Raw genomic sequence first — 25481 nt, 5'->3', positions numbered from 1 at the left:
AAATTCATGTTTTTGTGCCAGAGGCGTTGTTATGCGCCGGCAGATCAGTTAGGCAGGCCCTAATGAAGACCAGGCAGCTTAAAAGTGCCGACGAACCCCACAATAACCCATTTGCAATCCCCAATGACCTACATGACAATTAAGTATCTGTGAAAAATTTGAAGCGGCTAGCTTTACGCTTTCGACCGCTATCGTGATGTCGAAAGTCGGACAGAAGGACGTGGCTAGATCAACTCAGAATGTCAAGACGATCAAGATACAATATATGCTTTATGGGGTCTTATATAAATATTTTGAGGTGATACAAACGGAATGTCTATATTAGTATACCCCCATCCTATGGTGGTGGGTATAAAAAACAAATGACGCATTGTGGGATAAAAACGAAAATAGCTAGTAAAAAATATGCCGGGCGCCCCTTGGCAGGCCCCTAAATTTGGTGACCTCGGCATTTCGAAAAATTGTTCGGACTGCCAACCTTCATTTGTGGTCTGTTTTCAAGATTCTATTTTGCAGGATATTGCTCAAAAATCCCTGCACTGGTTTCGACCGAGATTGGCTTCGTATTTTTCAATTTAAATGGAACCAGCAAAAATTGAAGCTTGTAGGAACCAAAGAAGGATGATCGAGGGACTGGTTTACATGGGAGCTATATCAGGTTATATACCAATTTGGACCGGACTTGATACGGTTGTTGGAAGTTATAACAGAACACTACATGCAAAATTTCAGCCAAATCGTACAAAAATTGCGACTTGTATGGACTCAAGAAGTCAAATCTGGAGATCGCCTTATATGGAAGCTATATCAGGTTATAGATCGATTCAAACCGTACTTGGTACAGTTGTTGGAAGCTTTAACAAAACACTAAATGCAAAATTCCAGCCAAATCAGACAAAAATTGCGGATTGCAAGGGCTCAAGAAATCAAATCGGGAGATCGGTTTATATCGGAGCTATATCAGGTTATAGACCTATTCGGAAACAAAAATTCCTGCACTGGTTTCGGCCGAGATTGGCTTCGTATTTGCAATTTAAATGGAACCAGCAAAAATTAATGCTTCTAGGAACCGAACACGAATGAACGAGGGATCGGTTTACATGGGAGCTATATCAGATTATAGACCGATTTGGACCATACTTGACGCAGTTGTTGAAAGTCATAACAGAACACTGCATGCAAAATGTTAGCTAAATCGTACAAAAAATGCGCGGGACGGACGGAAGGATATGGCTAGATCGACCCATAACGTTGAGACTTTGAAGAATGTATATACTTTATGGGGTCTTAGACAAACATTTCGAGGTGTTACAAACGGTATGACTAGATTAAAGAAAATTTAAGTCAGGAATTCCTTGCTACTTACAAAATACCTAATTGTTTTCCATACCGCGCCCCTAAGTTGATTCATGTCTGGTATTGTGTCCCAACCTAAGTGGCGGTGTCCGTTAGCCTTAAAAGTCAGGCAATGATATAGGCAATGTTTCAAAGTCTCATCATTTTCCCCACATGCCATCACTTGCCGTACCGATTTTGCATAAGTGGGCTTGTGGTCCTATGTGTCCTGTTATGATTCCGAAAGCCTCGTCTTTTCACAATTCGGATCTCCCCATAGGATTTTCGTCGTCCTGCCGACCGTTTCGCTGTTCCACAGTGTAACATGCGCGTTCGTAGCCCATGCCCTTACTCACACTGCGTCGACCCGAAAGGCTAACCAAATTTATTGACGGCATTCCTCCGGCCTTGACCGCCAATCGTCTGCTTTTTCATTCCCTCTTACACCGCTATGGCCAGGCACCCAAACGATACAGATCATGCTTTCCTCAGAATCTTAATTTTCTTCCTATACTCCAAGACTGTGCGTGATCTTACCGCACGGGTAGTTATTGCCCTGATGGCTTGTTTACTGTCCGTTAAGATGTTCACACTCGATGTCTTCGCGTGAATACCACACCACCTCACGCATTCCGTGACCGCCTGAATCTCTGCCTGCAAGACCGTATTATGGTCTGGCCGTCTAAAACAGATCTCAGTCACTGTATTCTTAATGTAAACCCCCCAGAGTGGGAATCTGTCATCTAGTTTGATCCAGATGGCAATACCAGAGTTCCGTCAATCCAAAACTGTGCCGCTGGCAGCAGTGCCTCGCACTCGACCTCTAGTGTATCTTATGTATCCGATCGGAAACCTCTTTCATTCCTTCCAGGTTTTCTATCGAAGCAATGGAAGAGATTTCCGATCGGATACCTGAGACGACACATGAGGTCAAGCGCGAGGCACTGCTGCCAGCACACAGTGGGACAAAACTGAAAAAAAACTAGCAAAAATTATGCCGAGTGAGAACGGGTAGTGATCAGTGTTGCCGTTTTTGGTAGGTTCCTACCAAAATTGTTAGGTTTTTATTCTCTTGGTAGGTTGGCAGGCTGACCTCAATTTTTGATTGGTTTTTTCTACGCCGTGGATAATTTAAAATTCGTTATACGTTAAGAATACAGAGCAAAACAATGGATGTCGAGGGTGACATCTGCTTCAAATTTTAGTAAAAAGGCCGTAAGTTCTGATATTGATTAACTTGTACCAATGTTAAGGGATATCTTCCAAATTTTATATATTTTCAGTGAAATGAGTCTTTTATGCGTTCAATGCCTTTAATCAGAAAACAGGGCTATGTGGCAGCTGTATAAAAATATGGTCAGATCTGGTTCATGCACAGATGTTGAGATGTCCATGCAACTCACTGTAAGCGCTTTTCTGGTCTCAACATTTAAATCGGAAATAGCTTTATCCTAACTCGACACGGTTGTTCATTGAAATCGGGGCAAACATGTGATTTTATGAACTTAAGATTTCTTATCGGGAGATCGGTATAAAGGGTGCTATATCAAGAAATAGGCCATCTATGAACGTAAGGCTATAGAACGATTTCAACAACGATCTTATACTTTGTAGGGTTGAAAATGTATAAATTAATGTGTTCGAAACGGAATTGCAAAATAGTCAACAGATCCGTTCGGTGGTGGGTATAAAAACATACCGCATTTTTGGTTTGTAGAACATTTGGTTAGTTTTGGTCGGGTTTGGTAGGATTTTTCTTTAATTTTGGTAGGAAATAATTTTCTTGGGTGGCAACACTGATAGTGACATCTCTTTGAAATTTTAAATGCTTAGAGCTCAGGTATTGGCGAGATTGTGTGCAATATTTCAAGACCCTTTTTGGCATGCCCCTAAAGTTGGTCACCTCGTTTGTAAAGAGGACATATTGTAGATGCTTTTTACGTGAAATTTGAACAAGATATGTCAACTTATATGGCTGCCATATGTACTTCACAATAGGCAATTTTTTATTACAAAATTTGGAAAAAACCCTTCGAGTTCAAATTTTCCAAGGCCCAGATCCCCTAATTGGACACATGTTTTTTACTTCATATGTCCCCTGAATCCATGCAAAAATTGTTTTGCACTTAGCAATATTTGTAGCCTCCACAGCAAATTTACTAAAAAATTTCGATTTTGAAACCATTTTTGACCAAAAGGGGTATTTTGGGGATTTTTGAAAAAAAATTCGGGCAGAATTTATTTTTGGTTTTTAAGTACACATTTATCTGCAAATTGAAATTTTGTACACAATCTCGATAACACCTCAGCTCTAACCATTTCAAAGAGATTTCTCTACCCGTTATCACATGGCATATTATACCCTCCACCATAGGATAGGGGGTATACTAATTTCGTCCATCCGTTTGTAATGCCTCGAAATATTCGTCTAAGAAACCATAAAGTATATATATTTTGGATCGTTATGACATTGAAAGTCGATCTAGCCATGTCCGTACGTTCGTCTGTCGAAAGCACGTTAACTTCCGAAGGAGTAAAGCTAGACTCCTTCGAAATTTTGCACAAATACTTCTTATTTGTCTAGGTCAGTTGGGATTGTAAATGGGCCATATCGGTCCATGTTTTGATATAGCTGCCATATAAACCGATCTTGGGTCTTTACTTCTTGGGCTTCTATAGGGCTCAATTCTTATCCGATTTGGCTGAAACTTTGCCTAAAGTGTTCTGGTATGACTTCCAACAATTGTGCTAAGAATGTTTGAAATCAGTCCATAACCAGATATAACTGCCATATTAGCCGATCTCAGGTCTTGCCTTCTTGAGCTTCTAGAGGGCGCAATTCTTATCCGATTTGTCTTTCAACAACTGTGTCAAGTATGGTCTAAATCAGTCCACACCCTTAAATAGCCGCCATATAAACCGATCTCACGATTAGACCTCTTGAGCTTCTAGAGGGTGCAATTCTTGTCCGATTTGGCTGAAATTTATTATGAAATAAATGTGCCAAGTATTGTTCAAATCAGCCCATAACCTGATATAGCCGCCATATAAACCGATCTCCCGATTAGACTTCTTGAGCCTCTAGAGGGCGCAATTTGCATTCGATTTGGCTGAAATTTTACATGACGTGTTTCGTTATGACTTCCAACAGCTGTGTCAAGTTTGGTTAAAATGGGTCCATAACCTGATATAGCTGCCATTTAAACCAATTTTAGGCCTTGACTTCTTGAGCTTCTAGAGGCCGTAATTCTTATCCGATTTGACCGAAATTTTGCATGAAGTGTTTAATTTTGACTTTCAACGACTGTGTCAAGTATGGTCTAAATCAGTCCATAACCTGATATAGCCGCCATATAAACCGATCTCCCGATTAGACTTCTTGAGCCCCTAGAGGGCTCAATTTGTATTCGATTTGGCTAAAATTTTGCACGACATGTTTTGTTATGATATCCAACAACTGTGCCAAGAATGGCTCAAATCGGTCCATAACCTGATATCGCTGTCATATAAACCGATCTTGGGTCTTGACTTCTTGAGCCTCTAGAGGGCGCAATTTTTATCCGATTGCAATGAATTTTGGCACGACATGTTTTGCTATGTTATCCAACAACTGTGCTAAGTATGGTTCAAATCGGTTCATAACCTGATATAGCTGCCATATAAACCGATCTTGGGTCTTGACTTCTTGAGCCTCTAGATTGCGCAATTCTGATCCGATTGGAATGAAATTTTCCACGACTTATTTTGTTATGATATCCAACAACTGTACCAAGTACGGTTCAAATCGGTCCATAGCCTGATATAGCCTCCATATAAACCGATCTTGGGTCTTGACTTCTTGAGCCTCTAGAGTGCGCAATTCTTATCTGATTGGAATGAAATTTCGCGCGACGTGTTTTGTTATGATATCCAACAACTGTGCCAAGTATGGTTAAAATCGGTCTATAACCTGATGTAGCTGTCATATAAACCGATCTTGGGTCTCGACTTTTTGAGCCTCTAGAGGGCGCATTTTTTATCCGATTGCAATGAATTTTGGCACGACATGTTTTGCTATGTTATCCAACAACTGTGCCAAGTACGGTTCAAATCGGTCCATAACCTGATATAGCTGTCATATAAACCGATCTGGGATCTTGACTTCTTGAGCCTGTAGAGGTCGCAATTATTATCCGATTTGCCTGAAATGTTGTACGACGGATTCTCTCATGACCATCAACATACGTGTTTATTATGGTCTGAATCGGTCTATAGCCCGATACAGCTCCCATATAAATCGATCTCTCTTTTTTTCTTCTTGAGCCCCCAAAGGGCGCAATTCTTATTCGTATTGGCTGACATTTTACACAGGTCTCCAACATATAATTTAATTGTGGTCCAAACCGGACCATATCTTGATATCGCTCTAATAGCAGAGCAAATCTTTTCTTATTTCCTGTTTTGCCTAAGAAAAGTTGCCGGGAAAAAACTCGACAATAGCGATCCATGGTGGAGGGTATATAAAATTCGGCCCGGCCGAACTTAGCGCGCTTTTTCTTGTTTTTTTACTATTTTTTCGAATTTTCTCCCACTGTGCAGCGGCACAGTCTTTACTTTAAATTTACTAAAAAAATGCCGATTTTGACATCATATTTACACAAAATGGGTATTTTTAAAATTTTTTTTACAAAATTCGGGCCTGGTTTATTTTTGGTTTTTTAAAACATTTTTATTTGCAAAATTCAAAAAGAATTGTAAATATATCTCTATTCGTTTCTTTTCCACATTTTTTAATCTGCACCAGAAAGGGGTTTTAGCAAAAAAAAAAAAAAATTGAAAATCGAACCACCAATAAAGATTTGACAGCCCGAACAATTTTTCGAAATGCCGAGGTGACCACCTAGGGCCTTGACATTTTGTACATGATCTCGATATCATCTCAGATTCAAATATTTAAAAATTCAAAGAGTTATGTCTATCCTTTCACAAATGGCATAATTTTTTTCTGTGCGACGCAAATAAATTTACTTCCGTCAATAAATGTGTAATTATTGAGTGATAAAGTAAAGCAGATATGCAGGGAGAGGTAATTTCTCTCCTATAAATGATTGACTTTCTGGACTCTCTGACTCTCCTTAATGATTGTGTATATTAATCTCACTTGTACAGAAGGGTGATGACTTTTTTACAACCATGTTTTGGTGAGAAAAAATTTTATATACTAGGCGATGCGATAAAGAAAAATCCGATTTAAAAAATTTCCCAACAAAAAAAAAAATTCGAACCTGGCCACACGGAACAACAGCGAGAGCCGTTGCCTTTGTCTTAGCGTTCGAAGCCATCAATACATACATCTTCCATCACACCTAATATGGTTGAAAAGTCTTCTAACCAAAGACTAAACACGTCCCATAGTGGTTGGTGTGTGTTTCTATCCTTTTCCACATGCATCTCCCATCATTGAGCTCGTCTTGAAAGAGAAACAAGCAAAGATTTCACAAAATTTTATTTGTAACTCTGTTCGCGATCTTTTTCAATATTCAAATGGAATAAATTTTATTTAAGTCACAACGAGTCAAAAATTCATTCATTCATGCAACAGGAAATAATTTTTGGGAAAAAAACGCAAAACGTCATAACCCTAATGTACATTGTATAAACTTCCAACAAATCTCCATTCCCAAACCCTGTTGATGGCTTTATATGCTATTTTGAATATTATACACAAAATATAAATGAAGAAGAAAATCACTCATCAACGATACAGACGATTCTCGGAATGTTTGTCAATGAATTTCTGAATAAAAACAAAAAATAGTGCCGGTCTACTGAGAGCGCACAACAACAAAAATGTTTTTGGACTTCGGCTTTTGTTGTTTTTTAGGCAAGCTGTATTTTTGGTACACGAACAATTGTTATTGTCTTGAGTATAATCAACCAACATTTTATTTCTTCTACCATATTTGCATAGAATCGCATAATGGGCCACACATCTGTGGTCAAAATAATAGCACCAATATCAATTTTTCAATTCGAGGATTTATACCATTAAGCATAGAAAATGAAAATTGCAAATTTTGCCCATGAACATTCCACTAAGGAGCTGGGATAAACTTCTCTCATATCAATGAGTGCAGTCCGATTCAAGTTTAAGCTTTTTATAGCCGAGTCCGAAAGGGGTGTCGCAGTGCAGTGCGAACCACAACTTTGAGAAAGTCAGCAACTTTATGTACCTCAGCATCACCGTAACCGAAACGAATGACACGAGTTTTGAGATATAGCGAAGAATAATACTGGCAAACAGATGCTACTTTGGACTAAGTTAGCAGTTTAAAAACAAGGCCACCTCTCGACAGAGGAAGATGACACTATACAAGATACTGATACTACCCGTGTTGTTATATGGTTCTGAGGCATGGGTACTTGTGAAAGCAGATGAGGCAGTACTTGGAGTATTTGAGAGAAAGATTCTTCGCAATATATATGGACCAGTTTGCGTTAATGGAGAATATAGGCGACGTATGAACCACGAGCTGTATGAGCTGTATGACGACGATAGCATAGTTACACGCATCAAAATACAACGGCTGCGTTGGCTAGGTCATGTTGTCAGAATGGATGAAGAAGCTCCAGCAAAGAAGTCTTTTGAAGGCAAACACGGTGGTACACGCAAACCGGGAAGACCAAAAGCCCGATGGAAAGATCAAGTTGTGGGAGTCATCTCGAAACTTGGTGTCAGAGATTTTAGAATGAGAGCAGAAGATCGAGGCGCTTGGAACGCTATTCTACGTTCGGCTAGTGGAAGAAATATTCTGTCATAGCCAATTAAAGAAAGTAAAGTTTGGAATCATTATCCTGTTGGAAGACTCAAGACCAGAGGCATTTTTAATGGAAGCATATGGTAACACAATTTGCTCAACAATGTTGAAATGTTGGGTTACATCCATAGTAATACTTATCCAATGTAATGGACAAACACATTGGTACGCAAACCAACCTCAGAAGATTATACTGCAACCTCACTATTTTTCGATTTTATTGTGAACTGTGTAATCCTCTCTGTACATAAAAGAGACGCGTGATTGACTGACTGACTTACGACTGTCTGATCAATGCCCAGCCCAAACGGCTAAAGCTAGAATCATGAAATTTGACACCAATGTTGGCCCTGGAATGTAGACCCAACATAAGGCTGGGTTTGGCGATATTCGTATTAAAAAGGACCCAAAGTAGGAAAATGGGTACTGTGTGCACAGGGCGTACGGAAAGTGCTAAGAGGATGTAATTGGGTTAAAGTGAAAGAGCGTCTCAAAAAAATACGGTTTGAGGAAAAAGATTTTGGAACATCGTACCGGAATTGGGAGAAATAGTACGTTTAGTGCCGTAATGGGTACTTTTTGGTACATTTTTACGAATTCACCTAGAGGTCTGAATCTTGGTATTTAGGTACACAATGGTCCCCTTAGATGGAGAGAAAATAGGTTTCTTGAAATTTTTACATTTTGGTACTAAAAAAGTATCAACTGAGCACAGTTGTTGGAAGTCATAACAAAACGTGCAAAACTTCAGCCAAATCGGACAAAAAATGCAGTTTATATAGGAGCTACATCGGGTTATATACCGATTTGAACCGTACCTAGCACAGATTCAACAAAATCAGACAAAAATTGAGGGTTGTAAGGGCTTAAGAAATCAAATCGGGAGATGAGTTTATATGGGAGCTATATCAGGCTATAGACCGATTCAGACCGGACTTTGCAAATTTGTTGGAAGTCATAGCAAAATACAACATGCAAAATTTCTGCCAAATCGGGCAAAAATTGCGGCTTCCTCGGGCTCAAAAAATCAACTCGGGAGATCGGTTTATATGTGAAAATTTATTTTCGACCATGTGATTTCGGTTAAAACTTAAACATAAAAGCGTTTATGATAATTTGACAACCATTGAATTTTCTTATTATACCCTCCACCATAGGATGAGGGGTATACTAATTTCGTCATTCTGTTCATAACTACTCGAAATATTCGTCTGAGACCCCATAAAGTATATATATTCTTGATCGTCGTGACATTTTATGTCGATCTAGCCATGTCTGTCCGTCCGTCCGTCTGTCTCTCGAAAGCACGCTAACTTCCGAAGGAGTAAAGCTAGCCGCTTGAAATTCTGCACAAATACTTCTTATTAGTGTAGGTCGGTTGGTAAGGTAAATGGGCCATATCGGTCCATGTTTTGATATAGCTGCCATATAAACCGATCTGGGATCTTGACTTCTTGAGCCTCTAGAGAGCGCAATTCTTATCCGATTTGAATGAATTTTGCCACGTAGTATTTTGTTATGATATCCAATAACTGTGCCAAGTATGGTTCAAATCGGTTAATTACCCCATATAGCTGTCATATAAACAGATCTGGGGACTTGACTTCTTGAGCTTCTAGACGGCACAATTCCTATCCGATTTGGCTGAAATTTTGCATGACATATTTTATTCTTACTTTCAACTACTATGTCAAATAAGGTTGAAATCGGTTCATAACCTGGTATAGCTGTCATATAAACCGATCTGGGATTTTGACTTCTTGAGCTTCTAGAGGGCGCAATTCCTATCCGATTTGCCTGAAATTTTGTTCGACGTATTCTCTCATGACCATCAACATACGTGTTTATTATGGTCTGAATCGGTCTATAGCCCGATACAGCTCCCATATAAATCGATCTCTCTATTTTACGTCTTGAGCCCCCAAAGGGCGCAATTTTTATTCGAATTGGCTGACATTTTACACAGGTCTCCAACATATAATTTAATTGTGGCCCAAACCGGACCATATCTTGATATCGCTCTAATAGCAGAGCAAATGTTTTCTTATATCCTTTTTTGCCTAAGAAGAGATGCCGGGAAAAGAACTCGACACATGCGATCCACGGTGGAGGGTATATAAGATTCGGCCCGGCCGAACTTAGCACGCTTTTACTTGTTTTCGCCTATTTTTGCTACTATTTTCACAGCGTTAATATTGGCTCCAACATGAAATACTATCGTTATTCCAAATTTAATATGTTGGACAAATGCCTATGTTTCTATGAGATAAAACTTTAATCGAACTTTTGGAAAAAAAATCTGAACGCAATAAAAAAAACTAAATGTGTATAGACCCTAATGCTGGTTATGCTAATCGTGCTATTATTTTGACCGGTACTGTATATGTAGAAAACTAGCCAGTGCTTCGCTACACCCTAAATAGGTTTTTTAAAAATAAATATTGTGAAGTCAGTGCCAGTGGGCTTTTTAAAAATAAATAATTTGAAGCCAGTGCCGAGATTATTAAGAATTTAAAGGCCTTCTTGAATTTATTGGGTTGCCCAAAAAGTAATTGCGGATTTTTCATATAGTCGGCGTTGACAAATTTTTTCACAGCTTGTGACTCTGTAATTGCATTCTTTTTTCTCTCAGTTATCAGCTGTTACTTTTAGCTTGCTTTAGAAAAAAAGTGTAAAAAAGTATATTTGATTAAAGTTCATTCTAAGTTTTATGAAAAATGCATTTACTTTCTTTTAAAAAAATCCGCAATTACTTTTTGGGCAACCCAATACATTAGTTAATTTATTTTTCGAACCCAGGCGTTTAGCGTCATAGGCGGACATGCTAACCTCTGCACTACGGTGGCCTCCAAGAAGATCAGATGTAGTATTCCTATAAAATTCCGGTTGTCTTCCAGACCTCAATAAGTCTGAAGGAGTTGCACCTACGGATTCAATAGGTTGAAGCCGAAGGTGTATAAAAGCTATGGGGTTAGCGAGTCAGGAGACGACTCAGCAGTTGTTGCTAAACACGGAACTTGCGGAACTACCGAGCACATCTCCAAAGTCAGGCGGATTGCAGAAGACTGGAAATCCCCATGTAACGATCAAAAGAGGAGGCCACTGTAGCGCAGAGGTTAGCATATCCTTCCATAATGCTGAACGGCTGGGTTCGAAACCAAGCGAGAACACTAGAAAATATTTTCAGCGGTGGTTAGCTAACCTCTCTTAATGCTAGTCACATTTGTGAGATACTATGCCAAACGTCTTCCTAAAGAGATGTTGCAGTCCGGCACGTCTTTCGGCCTCTACTATAATAAGGAGGCCCCTTATCATTGAGCTTAAACTTTAATCGGACAGCACTCATTGATATGTGAAAAGTTTGCCCCTATTCTTTAATTGAATGTTCATGGGCTAATTTGCATTTGCATTACGATCAAAAGAGTAGGGCAAGGCCTCGAGACATGACCCGATAAGCCCTGAGTGAGTAGGTTATACGTTTGGATTGGTCTCAAGGTGTGCGCCAGCAGATGAAGCATCTCAGCAGGAATCGTCTACACTGGAGGTGTCCAGTGTCCTGAGAGAAAGTGATTCCACTGCTTCTGGATGCGTTATGAAACTCATTAGGACAAGATCGAATGAATTTTGTGAGGATGAACTCCTGGCGGACACAGAAAACGATGCTAGCGCATCCATTGGGGTAAATCTGAATTCTGACTATGGCCATTGTGAAGCTGCACCAAAGATCCTTCTGATGGCAGCAGAATTTTAAGTTATTCTTATCCAGGAACCATGCGTGTGTGTGGAAGAAAAGTACTCTTCGCAAGAATACATGCCTGTGTGTCCTATTCTCCATACCCTTGAGTAGCTTAATTCCAGAAATTCTTAGTCCACGAACCATTCCTCCACACACCCATGGTTTCTGAATAGGAACAACATCGAATTCTCCTGACATCAGAAGGATCCTTAGGTTAGGTTAAGTTAGGTTCAAAAGAGGGTGCAGATATAAATCCATTCCATGCCACTATGGACATACACCTAAGCCAGTAATCGGCTTGTTGTGCGCTCTAAATTCTAAAAAGTAGCCTCAAAAAAGAAAGTTTAAGTCAGGAATTGCGTGCTACTTACAAAAGTGAGCTCGTAGTTCTATGTGTCCCGTTATGATACCAATAGTTATATGGACCTCCTACTTACTTCCTTTCAGTACTAGCCTCGTCTTCTCACGATCTGGATCCCCCCATAGGATTTTCGCCGTCCTACCGACCGTTTCGCTATTCCACAATGTTGCATGCGCATTCGTCGCCCACTCCCTTAACTCGGATTGCGTCGACCCGAAAGGCTTCGGGTTAACCAAGTTTATTGAGAGGCAGTCCTCAGAAGGATCCTTAGTTCCGCCGCAAGACTGCACGAATCTTGTGAGAATAAACTCTTGGCGGATTCAGACGACGAAACTACCTCAACTGTGTTAGAAATTCTGAATCCTAACTATGGTCCGGTTTCTGCAGAACAATCTCCACCATTGTTCTGATGGCAGGAAAATTTGACGTTCTTCTTATCCAGGAACAATGCGGCTAAACAGAACAAAGGCGGATGGGGAAAATTTCGACACACATTCTGGGCGACTATCTCCTCTAGACCTTAAAAGGAAGTGGAAACTGAAAAGGACATAGACATAAAGGTCAAGTGGATTACGAAGGATCTTAATGGCTGGCTTATAGCAATGGTGTGCCAACAACAAAAACAAACCTATAACCTCTCCTGGCATAACCAGCGACAATACCCGGCCATTCAGACGTAATGTCCCATTGCCATAACTGACAATTGCGTTGTAGCGGCGCAACCACTCGGCTCCAATAATGTCATCATACGAATCGTTTATGTCGCATTCGATGGTGACGAGGGCAGCCAAATTCAGCAAACACCGTCATACGTTACACGCAATCAGCCTCCGATTGGATCGTCTTGAGTAGTACCTTTGACGATTTTACCTTCTATTTAGGGTCACAAATGCTACGAATTACCAGTGCATGTGTGGCACCGGAATACACAAGGAAACGTAAGCCTCTACCCAACACCAAATGTGGTAGGGGGCACTTTCGTGAAGTGCATCGAGGATAATGCCTCCGCCCGAAAAGAACGAATTGTCCAAAAAATTGCAGAAATTCTCCGCAATGATGACAGGACGACTGATATTGTCGTCAACATCGCCATGACGATAATTGGCAATGTCAACGGATGATCTGCAGCAGCAAAGTTATTATCGTCACCGACGTCTACTTTGGTATTGGTATCGTCGCAATCAATAATACGAGCATTGCGGACCATATTGTGGTCCATCAGTTCGGGAAGTGGTGCCGCCTGTTGGCGTTGCGATATGTTCGAACGGTTAGACATGGCATTATTGCCGTTGTTCTTGTTACTAATCTGGAATGGTGACCGATGATTGCCATTGGACGGACGATTATGGCAGGTGGCAATAGGAGTGGCATTATTGTCTTTATTGAATCGGACAAGACTTGGAAAGTTATTTTTGTTATTGTTGGCAGCATGTCCTAGAGCCAATCCAAGGGGCAAACCACGGCTGCCATGGTGAAACCTAGATCTGGGTTACAGAAAACTCTTCCAACAGGACCAATAACACAAAGGCACCAGGGTCTGTATGACAGTTGGCTGCAACTGAAAATTGCATCGGCTTTAGAAAATTCCTCGTTTTTTTAGAAAATGCTCAAGAAGCAAAATCGGGAGATCGATTTATATGGGAGCTGTATCAAGCTATAGAATGATTCAGACCATATTGAACACGCATGTTGAAGGTCATGGGAGAAGCCATTGTACAAAATTTCTGCCAAATCGGATAGAATTTCGCCCTTTAGAGGCTCAAGAAATCAAGATCCCAGATCGGTTTAAATGGCAGCTATATTTGGTTATGTACCGATTTACGCCATACTTAACACAGTTGTTGGAAGTCATAACGAAATACCTCATGCTAAATTTCAGCCAAATCAGATGAGAACTGCGCCCTCTAGCGGCTCAAGAACTCAAGATCCAAGATCGGTCTATATGGCAGCTATACCAAGTTATGAACCGATTTGAACCATACTTAGCGCAGTTGTTAAAAGTCATAACAAAACACAATTTGTGCAAAATTTTAACCAAATCGGATGAGAACTGCGACCTCTAGCAGCTCAAGAACTCAAGATCCAAGATCGTTTTATATGGCAGCTATACCAGGTTATGAACCGATTTGAACCATACTTAGCACTGTTGTTGGAAGTAATACCAAAACACCACGTGCAAAATTACAGCCAAATCGGGTAAAAATTGCGCCCTCTAACAGCTGAAGAAGTCAAGACCCGAGATCGGTTTATATGGCAGCTATATCTGGTTATAAACCAATTTGAACCATACCTAGCACAGTTGTTGGAAGTAATACCAAAACACCACGTGCAAAATTACAGCCAAATCGGATGAGAACTGCGACCTCTAGAGGCTCAAGAAGTCAAGACCCAAGATCGGTTTATATAGCAGATATAGATAACGCGCAAAAAACTCGACGAACGCTATCCATGGTGAAGGGTATATTAGATTCGGCTCGGCCGAACTTAGCACGCTCTTACTTGTTTTTTTTTTCAGATTGCGAATTTCTGATTTCTAGATCATTTTCATGACATCAGAATGGACAGCACATTCATTTCAAATTCGACACGAAAGCTTTTTTTATGTATGTATGTAGGTCGTAATTTAGTTGTCATGTTTGATTTGTTAACGCCTTAAAATAGGAATTCTTATCTCAAATTTTGAAAAAAATTTTATGTTTTAAATTATTTTATCTTTATTTAGCTTTTTTCTAAAGTATGAAGTTAAACTTCCGAGAACTTGTTTCATTAGAGTGTTTACATAATACACATTCATTAGGTAGCGTTATTTGATTTCAAGACGATTAGTTTTTATACCCTGCATCTTAGGATAGGGGTATACTAATTTCGTCAATCCGTTTGTAACACCTGGAAATATTGATCTGAGACCCAACAAAGTATATATATTTTTGTTAACGACGAGTTTGGGCGGTTCCAAACGAAATCGCGATCTAGGAAACCAGTCAAATGCTATTACAAAGCAAAAAACACATTTTTCTGCCTAGCTTTAAAAAACAGGGGGTTTTTATGTTCTACAATATTTATAATAGAAACAATATTTATAATACCCTATGGCCTGCAGCCGCACAATATCCGATTGAATGTATTTTTAATAACCTTGAAATTCTAAGTCGATCTAGTCATGTCCGTCTGTCTGTCGAAAGCACTCTAACTTTCGAAGGAGAAAAGCGAGACGCTTGAAATTTTGCATAAATATGTCGTATTAGTATAGGTCGGTTAGCATTGTAAATGAGCCATATCGGTCCATATTTCAAAAAAACTGCCATATAAACCTTTGGAGGACGCAATTCTCCTCCGATTTAGCTGAAATTTTGTATAAAATCTTTTGTTATGACTTCCAGCAACCGTGTTTAGTATGGTCCAAATCAGTTCACAACCTGGTATAGCTGCCAAATAAGCCGATCTTGACTTTAGCGCCTTTAGGCGGCACAATTCATGTCCCATTTGGCTAAAGGTTTGGCTCAGGTGTTTTGTTTTGACCTCCTACAATTAGGCTAAATATGGTCTAAATCGGTGTATGACCTGGCATAGCTCCCTTATAAACCGATCTCCTTATTATACTTCTTAAGCCTCTAGAGGGCGCAATTCTTACCGATTGGGCTAAAATTTTGCAAATAAAGTTTCGCTATCTATGGCCAACTATGGCTCCAATAGGTCTATAAAGTGATATAGCTGCCATATAAACCGTTCGCCCGATTTGACTTCTGGAGCCTCTACCATGCGACTTAGCTAACATTTTGTACAACGACTTCTCCTATGGCCTTCAACATAATTGCCAAATATGGTCTGAACCGGTCCATTACCTGATATAGCTCCCATATAAACCGGTCTTCCTATTTTAATTCTTAAGCCTATATTGGGCTAATGTTTTGCCTCAGGTGTTTTGTTTGGACCCCCTACAATTAGGCTAAGGATGGTCTAAATCGGTTCATAACTTGGCATAGGTCCCTTATAAAGCGATCTCCTTATTATATTTCTTGAGCCCCCAAAGGGGAGCAATTTTTATCCGATTGGGTTAAAATTCTGCACTTTACGTTTCGCTATCACTTTCAACAGCTGTGCCAACTATGGTTCAAATCGGTCTATAAAATGATATAGCTGCCTGATTTGACTTCTGGATTTGACTTTGACTCCGTTCGCCTGATTTGACTTCTGCAGCCTCTAGAGGGCGCCATTACCATCCGACTTGGCTTACATTTTGTACAACGACTTCTCCTATGACCTTCAACATACTTGCCAAATATGGTCTGAACCGGTCCATTACCTGATATAGCTCTCATATAAACCGGCCTTCCCATATAAACCCAAACTACCTATAGTTACACCTGTCTCCTTGGGAGGAGAGAATGTTCCATTTACAGAATGCGCAATACATCTGGATGTTTTGCTGCACAGGAAATAGAAGACCAAATCCAACATTTTGGAAAGGGCAAAAAGGCAAGTCTTGTCTTCTTCACCTGCAAGAGAGCCTTTGGCAAAAGTTTGGGGCTTTAACCAGGGATCCGGAGCGGGTACCTTTTTTTCGCTCTGCCATCTTCCTTCCTTCTTCGCCTTTATTTTGACATATTAAGTGATATATTAATTTTGTCATTACGTTTAGGACATCAAGCAATATTCAACCCCGATCTTCTAAATTGATTTCTTGAGCCCCTAGATGGAGCAATTCTTATCCGATTTGGCTGAAATTTTGCAAACCGGTTTCTTTTATAAACTCCAAAATTTTTTTAAAGTATAGCCTCAATGGCCCATAATCGTTTATAGCCCCCATATAAACTGATCTCCCGATTGTACTTCTTTAGCCCCTAGAGGGCGCAATTGTTATTCGTTTTTGGTCAAATTTCGCATAACTTCTCCTCCGACGACCTCTAACTCGCGTATAATCCGACCTCCTGATTTTACTTTCAAAGTGTCTAGAGGGTGCAATTATTATTTGACTTGACTGACATATTGCATAGTGATTTCTTCCATTACCTCCAACATCCATCACAAGTATGGTCTGAATCCGTGGATATTGCTCCTATATAAACAGATCAAAAGACTTTACTTTAAGTATGGGCCGATTTGGATCATATTCGGCTTAGGCACCGAGAAGTGTATATAAGTCACAGTTTAAAACTTCAAGAAAATCTGGCTATAAATGTGGATTTTATGGCTGTAGAGCCCAGATCTGCAGATCGCTCCATATGGCGGCTACATCCAAACATGGTCTGATATGGACCATACGCGGCTCGGATATCGGGTAGCCTATGGCCTAGTGCAACTCCATGTTCCAAATTAATATCAAAGTATGGTCCTATCTGAACCAAATATGGTTCGGATAACGGGATATCTAGTAGAGCTGGCAAAATATCAATGGCACTATCGATACTATCAATATTTTATTTTTTGACTGAATATCGATTGATATTTTTCCAATGGATACTATCGCACAAGTAACATTTTTTGCAAAACTAACCGAAAATAAGCAATCCAACACTGAATGTATTCCTTAAGATACATTGCGTCAATAGAGGGTGTAATTTTTTTATCCGACTATGCTAACATTTTGTACAATGATTTCTCTCATGAATTCCAACTGATTTTATTAATCTCGATTTTATTTGGTCTATGCATTGATATTGCTTCTGTATAAATCAATCTCCTGATTTTTACTTCTCATTTTCGTTTGAGAGATAGGTGATGGGAAATTGACGATAGTATCGATACTATCGATATGTATTATTAAAACTATCGAAAATGTCGAATGTTGCGACTATCGATAGTTTGCCAGCTCTAATATCTAGTCCAACTCACTGCTCTGAATTTCAGGAAATAGAAATTTACGGTTTTTTATAGGCTTAAGACCATAAATCGGTAGACCTGTCTATATAGCAGTTATATCTAAATTTGGTCCTATCTGGACTATGTTCAGTTCGGACAATGAGAGGCCCAGTGCAACGAACTGTTTCAAATTTCAGCGAAATCGGGCAACAAATAAGGCTTTTATGGTGTTAAAATCCTAATTTGGCAGATCGATCAATGATACAGCTAAATAAGGTCCGATCTGGACTATGTTCAGGTCGGACAACGAGAGGCCTAATGACCAATTTTAAGCGAAATCGGGTAAAATTTGTGATTTTATGGGTCTTAGACCCTTAATTGGTAGTTCAGTCCATATGTCAGCTATATCCTAATATAGTTCGATCTGGACCAAACTGGTTACGGATGTCGATAGCATGTCACTGCTCTAAATTTCAACAAAATCGAGTGAAAAACGAACCTTTAAATCGGTAGGTATATCTAATTATGGCCCGATATGAACTATTTTCAGTTCGTATATCGGGGCCTTAGTACAACTTGCGGTTTATAATTTCAACGAAATCGAATAATAAATGCGGTCTTTATGGGCTTAAGACCCTAAACCGGAAGATCGGTTTATATGGCAGCTATATCTAAATATGATACGATTTGGCTCGTTTAAGAACTCAACCTGCATATAGGCTATATATATATTTCACAATTTTTGAAGGCTGTAGCCTGATTACAAAAGACGGACAGACGTACAGACTTTGTTTGTAGGGTCGGAATTGAGTACTTCAATGTGCTGCAAATGGAATGACTAAATGAATATACCTCCTTTCCTATGGTGGTGGATATAAAAATCCATGGAGTTTGTTGCTTCATCCTTTTTAGTTTCTGTATATAAAAAGAACTTGACAAATGCGATCAATGGTGGATGGTATACAATAATCGGCCCTATCGCACTTAGCTCGTTTTCACTTGTTTTTCCTTTAAGACCAAACTTTTTACAATTGGTACAAATCTGTTCTCTAATATGTTTTCGATAATGATTAAACGAAGTTTCTAAAGTTTCTCATGTTAATGCAATAATTTTAAATTTTTGTTTTAATTCGCCATAATAACAAGTTTGTAAACTAACAAAATGTGTAGTACAAAGATTTTTAATTTAACGGAGTGGAATTTGAGATTGGAAACCGCTCCACGTTCAACTCCGTTACGAATCCCTGGTTAAAACAGCGTGTCATGCATTGTATACTACAGTTGTCAGAGTGTATACTGCAGTTGTCAGAGCTATAATGCTCTATGGTATTGTGGTTTAGTGGAAGGCACATCAAAAGTCCACCTACTATACAATACTCAGCCGGATCCAAAGGATGGCTTGTTTGTGCATCACAGTCGCACTGCGGACGACACCATCTGATGCACTGAAATGAATACTAAATCCGGATCCAAAGGATGGCTTGTTTGTGCATCACAGTCGCACTGCGGACAACACCATCTGATGCACTGAAATGAATACTAAACCGAATGCCTCTGAAGATTGTGGCTAGACAAATTGCTGCGACCACTGCTGGAGGCTAAGGTAGCTTTATCTTTGTTCTTGCGACGGCTACGGACACTGTGTTTTCCTTGATACAATGCCCTATGTTCCAGGTGGTGTAAATTACACATTGATTGAGCCGCTTTTTTAAAAAAGGTACTGTCTCAACATTCCTGATAGAATCGATTGGGACTACAAATTCTCTAGTCCCGGTTGCGGATAGTGGAATACTCCTAACGGAGTAGCTGAAACGGCAGTAGCGGAAAATCAGCGGTATCGAGCGGAGAGTCTCCGTGAGAGGTCGGGTGTCACCGGCTCTTGTACAAGTACTGAGTGCCTATGATACTCCATATGAGGCTGCAATAACCCGCCTTTAAATAACTAATGTACACCCTGTTCCCGCGGCGATCGGTCCTTTCGACCGGAACGAGCTTGCTCACCTACAGGAGCTTGACGAGGATCGCCACATCCGCATGAAAATGTGGCTACAGCAGCAGCAGCAACAAACTCTCTGGTAAAAAAAGTTATATACGCGTTTATACGGATGGTTCCAAACTAAACCACCATATGGGCTTTGGGGTGTACTCTGAAGAACTAGCACTGGTTATATCTAAAAGGTTACCTGACCGCTATAGTGTGAAACGGAGATCCATGCATATAAAGAAGTGGTGGAATGGCTAAGATATAATGCCATAACGATGATTGACATAACCATCATCTCAGACAGCCAGGCAGCAACGGATTTCACCCACAATCAAAACCGACCTCGATTGTCGCAGATCTCTCAACGAGATGGCTGAACAATTCATAATGGAATTGTTGTGGCTGCAGGACCGCAGAGATATCCCAGGGTATTACACAGCAGACGAGCTTGTGAGACTAGGAACTTCCATACACATTTCAGGGGAACTGGAATCCGTGGGTGTGGGCAGCAACAAATGACAGATGGTCACAAAGGGAGGGGTTGTGAACAGTCCAAAATTATGTGGTCTAATCTAGACTTGAAGAGGTCTACCGCTTTGCTGTCGCTGGCTAGAAAAGACGTCGCAATCATTGTGTCCGTCATGGCAGATCACTGTTTGATAGGAAGCCATTAAGGAAGGGCAAAAGTCGGACGGTGCCGACTGTATAATACCCTACACCTACATGCAATGTGGGAGTTATACCCATTTTTGACCCATTTTCGATGGCCTTGGCTATCGAAATATATATATATATATATATATATATATATATATATATATATATATATATATATATATATATATATATATATATATATATATATATATATATATATATATATATATATATATATATATATATATATATATATATATATATATATATATATATATATATATTAGAGCTATATCTAAATATGAACCGATTTCCATGAAATTCACCAATAATTTCGAGAGTCACAGTCCTTCCTGCAAAATTTCCAGAGAATCGGTCAACAAAAGATCATTTTATTGCAATATTACTGCAAATCGGACGATCATATATATGGGAGCTTTTATCTGAACCGATTTCGAGCAAACTTTATAGATATTGTGGAAGTCGTCGAGGAAATCGTTGTACGAAGTTTCGATTTCGAGCAAACTTCTCTTCTTCGTCGAGGAAAGCGTTGTGTAAAATTTTTGGCAAGATTGGTCAATAAATGTGCTTGCAGTAGCTTTAGGAGTGAAAATCGGACGATATATATATGAGAGCTATATTTAAATCTGAACTGAAATTCACCAGTATTGTCAGGAGTCACAAAAAAAATCCTTCCTGCCAAATTTCGAGAGAATCGGCTAACATTTTATTACATTATTACTGAAAATCGGACGGACATATATATGAGAGCTATATCAATGGGTCTATCTCTCTTCCTTCTGGGTGTTACAAACAAATGCACTATGTTATAATACCCTGTACCACAGTAGTGATGTAGGGTATAAATATGCTGACAGACTGATGGTTGCTAGTAAAGACTTTTGCCGAAGCTGTGTGGACGTCAAGAAAGTAGATACTATAGAACACCTTCTGTCTGTGTGTCACGCATTGGCAGGCAGAAGGAGTTCCACTTAAGGTTCTCATTTCTATGAGAACTTCCTTCTTATTTTTCTTCCTTCTGTTCCTGATGTACCACAATGGACGAAAACGCTTGAGTGTGTCTGATGGCAGAGTGCCACCTAAACCTAACCTAATCTACTAACAAATTACTTTGAGTGTAATACCAAGTCGAATGGCATATTTATAATGGATCCATTTTTATTTCATTTCGGTGTTACAAACAAATGATCCTAGCTATATGACCCTATTTAACAGTAGTGGTTTTGCATATATAAAAATAATGGAAACTATTGAAATTCTCCGCAAGAACAAATATTTGAACAAATGGAAAGCGTTAAGACCACAACAAACTTTGCTAATGATTAAGAGGGTGGTTATACAGTGGGCAATTTAAGTCGTTGACATTGAAAGTGGCAAATTGCTTTAATGTGACATTTCTAGTTTTTGCTCATGAAATATAAACTTCTTTATTTTCTCAAGACAGGCCACACATCACTTGTGAGAAGTTATCAAATTTGGAAAAACATTTTGCTCCCAACAAAAAGAATTTGCAGAAAATGTATATACCTATGTAACTATGTATGTAAATCTGCAAATGCAAATAAGCCCATGAACATTCCATAAAGGAACAGGGACAAACTTCTCATATATCAATGAGTGCTGCACGATTCAAGTTTAAGCGCGATGATAAGGGATCTTCTTTTTATACCTGAGTCCGAACGGCATCGTGCCGCAGTGCGACATCTCTTAAGTTTTTACGCAAATGTCGCCAGCATTAGAAGGAGATAACCGCATCTGATGAAGTTCTCACCAGGATTCAAACCCAGCCATTTAGCCTCATATGCGGACATGCTTATTGTTGCTCTGCGCCACGGTCGCATCCCTATGTTAAATTGCTTTAATGAATTCGCCTTTTTTGTTTAATAATAAGATACATTAAGCCTAAAGGGACACATCTTCATTTAATTGTTGTTGTTTTTCACAGGTATGCTTTCCACCCACATTTTGTACACCACAGGTAAACTTGCGATAGAAATTCACCACATATCCATGTTGTGACAAACATTAATACACCATAATACACCAAGCATACGGTAGCCATAAACATCAAAACATGTATGCATAACTACATACATACATACATACGAACTTTCTTCATACCTCTGCCTATCATATGAGTTATGTTTATGATTAGGTTATGAGCAGAAGGCCGTCTGTTGATGCAAACTCTACATAGTGAAGTTAATGCGTTCTCCTGCTGCTAATCTCGCCACTTCAAAACAACATTTTCGCACATACGCTCTCCTAGATACATATATACATACTTTTTGGAATCTAGAAGTCTGTAATAAGCGTTAAGGTGGTATAAACCAAGTGTAAATTTATGTTAATAAGCTAATGTATATATGTGCGAGTATGTAGGTATGTTTTTGTACAAATTTGAGTTTACAAAACAAAACAAGAAAAACATTGAAAGCAATAACAATTATGGCAATGTGTATCCACTTGTTACGTACCTACTTCCACAAAACTGCTAAACTTAAGTGAGTACATATTTACGTACAACCCTAAATATGAGAATAATTACCCATTTCTCAGTAACAACAGTAAAGAGAGCAAATGCCTAAGCCCGAACAGCGGAGATAACGAAGAGAAAGTACATTGTATTGAGCTTGTTGTTGTCAATGTTGTTTGCTTCGTTTATGGGAGGATGCTGCCGTACAGATTCCACTTCCGTTGTTATCAGCAGAAAATTGAAAATAATCGGGGGATGAGTGCAAGGTTTCTTTTGGAAGGCGAAGGCCCAGCTAGCTGATAATAACAATACAAAAAAAATTAAGCCAAATTGTTTCTTTTTCTATCAACCTCGTCTGGTTATTTGTATGTTTTGTCAACAAACCGATGACGATTTGCAATAGTACAGCGAATAAACGTACAAGCAATCAATCTACGGCCAATAACATTTTACAAACAAACGCAAGCTCTCCCCCGCCTTATTGGTTCAGAGATTTACAACCTCATGTTGGTATTCAACACAGTCGTAACGTACACTTATGTTCAATGTTCTCTACTTGGGGCTTTCTTTATGATTTTGTTGTTGCAGCTGTCGTGGGTTTACCTGTTTCTCTCTTTTTCTTTTGTCTCGCTTGACATTATAAAAAGTCATCTCTCATTCTCTATTTCATCTGCTTTTTATGGTACCAACGAAAAAAACAACTTTTTTTGTATTATCGTATTAATTATACATTTTTTCTGCGGGCATCTTTATTTGCTGGCCATATCTCTGTTAAGAAATATTTTCACCGAATTTTTTTAATATATTTAAAACATTTTTTTGTTTTATCGCATTAATCTCAATTACAAGTGGCACATTTTTAGCTGTAATTTGTATTAGCAACAAGTTTATAAAATATTTTTTGCAAACAAACACTTTTTCTTTTTTTGTTTCTTCACCGTCGGACACTAGCTGATTTGGAAACGACGTTTTATTGTTATACACGGCTCGCGTCAAAGCACTAACATTCTTGTTACGTCCGCACTCTCCAAGTGTTGTGCACGATTTGGCTGAGTATATGAATGAGACTCGCTTTTAACAAACAAATGTGGTCTGTTTAGAGATGCCAACTCTAAATAAAAATTCCCCTAATTTGGCGATGTAGGGACTTGTTATTGGGAAACAAGTGAAAACGTGCTAAGTTCGGCCGGGCCGAATCTTGGGGACCCACCACCATGGATTCTGCTAAAAATTTATACAAACTAAATTAAGTTGAAGGGCATAATTTTATTCTACATACAAAACATCTGTCAAACTAGCAAAAATTAAAGCTCTTAGGAACCAAACAAGGATGATCGAGAGACCGGTTTACATGGGAGCTATATCAGGTTATAGACCAATCCCATGGCAGCCGGTTGTACGTACCGGATTGACCCGATGGAATCCTCCATCGGCAAGGGCTGCCGTCTCGGTGTAAAACACACTGCTACAACAACAACAACAACATCAGGTTATAGACTGATGTGGGCCGTATTTGGCACAGTTGTTGAAAGTCATAACAGAACACTGAATGCAAAATTTCAGACAAAAATTGCGGCTTGTAAGGGCTCAAGAAATCAAATCGGGAGATCGGTTTTTATGGGAACTATATCAGGTTGTAGACCGATTTGAAACGTACTTGGCACAGTTGTTGAAAGTTATAACAAAAACCAGTACAAGCAAAATTTCATCCAAATCGTACAAAAAATGCTGCTTCCAAGGGCTCAAGAAGCCAAATCGGGAGATCGGTTAATATGGGAGCTATATCAGGTTATAGACCGATTTAGGAACAATTGTTGGAAGTCATAGCCAAACACTACCTGCAAAATTTCATCCAAATCGGACAAGAATTGCGGCTTGTAAGGGTTCAAGAAGTCAAATCGGGAGATGAGTTTATATGGGAGCTATATCAGATTATGGACCAATTCAGACCGGACTTGACACAATTATTGGAAGTCATAAGGGAACACCGTATGCAAAATTTTAGACAAATCGATCAAAAATTGCGGTTAGCAAGGTAGAGCTGGCAAACTATCGATTATAGCAACATTTGTTATTTTCGTTAGTTTTAATTATAAATATCGATAGTATCGATACTATCGTTAGTTTCCCATCACCCATATTTCAAACGAAAATGAGAAGTAAAAATCAGGAGATCGATTTATATAGAAGCAATATCAATGCACATACCAAACAATATCAAGGTTAATAAAATCAATTGGAAGTCATGAAAGAAATCATTGTACAAAATGTTAGTCTAATCGGATGAAAATTGCGCCCTCTATAGGCGCAATGTA

General features: G+C 39.2%; 1 protein-coding gene across 1 annotated transcript in view; it reads right to left on the bottom strand.

Annotated features, from left to right (window-relative positions):
* Window positions 1–24200, bottom strand: part of LOC106080766 (cytokine receptor) — a 129772-nt gene extending 105572 nt beyond the window's left edge. Inside the window, exon 1 of the mRNA XM_059367480.1 lies at window positions 23770–24200. The gene's annotated coding sequence lies outside the window, so the exon portion shown is untranslated. The remainder of the gene's footprint in view (window positions 1–23769) is intronic.
* Window positions 24201–25481: the final 1281 nt, after the last annotated feature.

The sequence above is a fragment of the Stomoxys calcitrans genome, chromosome 4, assembly GCF_963082655.1.
Source record: "Stomoxys calcitrans chromosome 4, idStoCalc2.1, whole genome shotgun sequence".
Taxonomy (NCBI): Eukaryota; Metazoa; Arthropoda; class Insecta; order Diptera; family Muscidae; genus Stomoxys; species Stomoxys calcitrans.
The sequence above is the reverse complement of the archived record's forward strand: the minus strand, read 5'-3'. Positions and strand labels throughout refer to the sequence as shown.